Genomic DNA, 4,430 nt, shown 5'->3' on the forward strand with positions numbered 1-4,430 from the left:
AACCCAGAATTTCATATCCAGCCAAACTAAGCTTCATAAGCAAAGGAGATATAAGATTCTTTTTAGATAAGCAAGTGCTGAGGGAATTCATTACCACAAGATGTGCCTTAGAAGAGCTCCTGAAGGAAACACTAAGTAGGAAAAGGGAAGATTGCTATAAGGCATGAAAAAAACACACTGAAGTACACAGACCTATGACGCTACAAAACAACCACATAAACAAGTCTGCAAAATAATCAGGTAACACCATTAAGAAAGGATAAAATCCACATATGTCAATACTTACCTTAAATGTAAATGGGCTAAGTTCCCCCAGTTAAACAGCACAGAATGGCAAGCTGGATAAAGATCAAGACCCATTGGCATCTTACATACAATGGCACACATAGGCTTAAAATAAAGGAATGGAGAAAACTTTACCAAGCAAATGGAAAACAGGAAAAATCAGAGGTTACAATCCTAGTTTCAGATGCAACAAACTTTAAGTCAACAAAGATAAGAAAAGACGAAGAAGGACATTACATAATCGTAAAGGGTTCAATTCAACATGAAGATCTAACTATACTAAATATACATGCACCCAACGCAGGAGCACCCAGATTCAGGAAGCAAGTTCTTAGAGATATTCAAACAGACTTAGACGCCCACACAAAGATAGTGGGAGATTTTAACACTCCATTTGCCATATTAGACAGATCATCAAGACAGAAAACCAACAAAGATATTGAGTAGCTGAATGCAGCATTTGATCAAATGAACCTGATAGACATCTATAGAACTCTCCACCCAAAAAACCAAAATATACTGTCTTCTTATCAGCACACGGACTTACTCTAAAATTAGTCTTATAATTGGTAGTAAAACACTCCTCAGCAAATGCAAACTATCTGAAACCACAACAAACAATCTCTTGGGTCATGGTACAATCAAATTAGAAATCAAATCTAATAAATTATCTAAAAACCATATAATTACATGAAAATTGAATAACCTGCTCCTGAATGAGTTTTTGGTAAATAATAAAATTAAAGCAGAGGTCAAGAAGTTCTTTGAAACTAATGAGAATAAAGATACAATGTACCAGAATCTCTGGGACACAGTTAAGACAGTGTTAAGAGGGAAATTAATAGCACTAAATGCCCACATTAAAAAGCTGGAAAAATCTCATCAGCAACCTAATATCACAACTAAAAGAATGAGAGAACCAAAAGCAAGCAAACCCCAAAGCTACCAGAAGATAAGAAATAACAAAGATAAGAGTTGAACTGAAGGAGATGGAGACAGGAAAAACCCTTCAAAACATCAACAAATCTGTGGGCTGTTTTCTTATTTTTTAAAAAAATTAATAAGAGATAGACTAATAACACCAGCTAGACTAATAAAAAGAAAGGAGGAGCAGTCAAGATGTGTGACTTCACTGAGGACCACACTGCAGAGTTCAAGGAGGCTTTCCAGCTGTTTGAACAGGTGATGGCAAGCTCTTGTACAGCCAGTGTGGGAACATGATGAGGGCCCTGGGCCAGAACTTCACCAACACTGAGGTGCCCAAAGTCCTGGGGAACCCCAAGAGTGATGAAATGAATATGAAGGTGCTAAACTTTCAGCACTTTCTGCCCATGCTGTAGATGGTGGTGGCCAAAAACAAGGACCAGGGCATCTTTGAGGATTATGTCAAAGGACTTCGGTTTTTGACAAGGAAGGAAATGGCACTGTCATGGGTGCTGAAATCTAACATGTTCTTGTCACACTGGGTGAGAAGATGACAGAGGAAAAAGTAGAGATGGTGATGACAGGGCACGAGGACAACAATGGTTATATTAACTATGACAAGCTCATCTGCATGGTGCCGAATGGCTGAGGACCTTCCCAGTCTCCAAAGAGCCCATGATTTTCCCTGTGTTGGATTTTTTATGTATCCTGAAGTCTCCCTAGACACTCTTGTCATAGCACCTTTCCCATCTTGTCTCTCTTGGATGGTGTTTGCCATCAGCATTCACCAAATAAACTTGCTGTCTGTGCCCCCCATCTAAAAAAAAGAAAAGAGAAAAGATTCAAAAGAACACAATCAGAAATGACAAGGGGGATATTACCACTGACCTCCCCACCAGAAATACAGTTATCAGAGAATATTATGAGTACCTCTATGCCCATAAACTAGAAAATCTAGAAAAAATGAAGAAATTCCTGGACACGTATACCCTTCCAAGACAGAATCAGGAAGAAATTGAATCCCTGAACAGACCAATACAAGCTCTGAAATTCAGTTAGTAATAAAAAGCTTAAGAACCTCCAAAAGCCCAGGACCAGAAGGATTCAAAGCTGAGTTCCACCAGATGTACAAAGAAGAGCTGATATCACTCCTCCTAGAATTACTTCAAAAACTGAGGAGAAGGAACTTCTCCCTAACTCATTCTATGAAACCAGCATTATCCTGATACCAAAACCTAGCAGAGACACAATAAACAAAGAAAACTTCAGGCCGATTTCTTTGATGAACATAAATGCAAAAATCCTCAACAAAATACTGGCAAACGAAATCACATCAAAAACGTATCCACCATGATCAAGTAAGCTTTATCCCTGAGATTCAAGGTTGATTCAACATATACAAATCCATTAATGTGATTCATCAAATAAACAGAACTAAACACAAAAATCATGTGATTATTTCAATAGATGCAGAGAAGGCTTTTGATAACATTCAACAGCCATTCATGCTAAAAACTCTCAAAAAAGCTGGGTATTAAAGGAACATATCTCAAAATATTTAGATTGGTGCAAAAGTAATTGCAGTTTTTGACATTATCTTTAATAGTGCCAACCTAATAATAAGAGCTATTTATAACAACGCTACAGACATCTTGCTAAATAAGAATAAGTTGGAAGTATTCTTTTGAAAAACTAGCACATGACAAGGATGTCCTCTCTCACCACTTTTATTCAAAATAGTACTGGATGTCCTGGCCAGAATAATCAGGCAAGAGAAAGAAATAAAGGGGATTCAAATAGAAAGAGAGGGAGTCAAACTATCTCTGCTTGCAAAGGACATTGTTTTTATCTAGAAAGCCCCATAGTCTCAGCTCAAAAGCTTCTTAAGCTGATAAACAACTTCAGCAAAGTCTCAAAATACAAAATCAATGTGCAAAAATCATTAGCATTCCTATAAACCAACAACAGTTAAGCCAATAGCCAAATCAGGAACCCAATCTCATTCACAATTGCCACAAAAAGAATACAATACTAGAAATACAACTAATTAGGGAGGTGAAAGATCGCTACAAGAAGAACTACAGAACACTACTCAAAGAAATCGGAGATGACACAAAGAAATAGAAAAACATTCCATGCTTGATATGATTTGACTGTGTCCCCAACCAAATCTCATTTTGAATTCCCATGTGTTGTCGGAAGGACTTGGTGGGAGGTAATTTAATCATGGGGGCAAATCTTTCCCATGCTGTTCTTGTAATAGTGAATAAATCTCATGAGATCTGATGGTTTTAAAAAGAGGCATTCCCCTGCATGAGCTCTCTCATTTTTTGCCTGTCACCATCCACGTTAAGATGTGACTTGCTCCTCCTTGCCTTCTGCCATGATTGTGAGGCTTCCCCAGCCATGTGGAGCTGTAAGTCCAATTAAACCTCTTTCTTCTGTAAATTGTTCAGTCTCCAGTGTTTCTTTATCAGCAGTGTGAAAACAGACTAATATAGTAAATTGGGACCAACAGAGTGGGGTGCTGCTGAAAAGGTAACTGAAAATGTGGGAGCGACTTTGGAACTGGGTAATGGGCAGAGGTTGAAACAGTTTGGAGGACTCAGAAGAAGACAGGAAACTGTGGGGAAGTTTGGAGCTTCCTAGAGACTTGTTGAATGGCTTTGACCAAAATGCTGATAATAATATGGACCATGAAATCTAGACTGAGGTAGTCTCAGATGGAGATGAGGACTTATTCGGAACTGAAGCAAAGGTGACTCTTGTTATGTTTTAGCAAAGAGGCTGGAGGCATTTTGCCCCTTGTCCGTGCCCTAGAGATTTGTGGAACTTCCCTTCCTTCCTTCCTTCCTTCCTTCCATCCTTCCTTCCTTCCTTCCTTCCTTCCTTCCTTCCTCCCTTCCTCCCTTCCTTCCTTCCACCCTCCCTCCCTCCCTCCTTCCTTCTTTCTTTCCTTTCTTCCTTCCTTCCTCCCTTCCTGCCTCCCTCCCTCCCTCCCTCCCTCCCTTCTTCCTCCCTCCCTTCCTTCCTTCCTTCCTTCCTTCCTTCCTTCCTTCCTTCCTTCCTTCCCTCCCTCCCTCCCTCCCTCCTTCCTTCCTTCCTTCCTTCCTTCCTTTTTTTTTGGAGTCTCACTTTTGTCACCCAGGCTGGTGTGCAATGGTGCAATCTCGGCTCACTGCAACCTCTGCCTCCTGCATTCAAGTGATTCTCCTGCCTCA

At 39.8% G+C, this 4,430-nt stretch overlaps 1 pseudogene; it reads left to right on the plus strand.

Annotated features, from left to right (window-relative positions):
• Positions 1-1,404: 1,404 nt before the first annotated feature.
• Positions 1,405-1,858, plus strand: LOC112631995 (annotated as a pseudogene).
• The last annotated feature ends 2,572 nt before the right edge of the window (positions 1,859-4,430 follow it).

Source organism: Theropithecus gelada, chromosome 9, assembly GCF_003255815.1.
Source record: "Theropithecus gelada isolate Dixy chromosome 9, Tgel_1.0, whole genome shotgun sequence".
Taxonomy (NCBI): domain Eukaryota; kingdom Metazoa; phylum Chordata; class Mammalia; order Primates; family Cercopithecidae; genus Theropithecus; species Theropithecus gelada.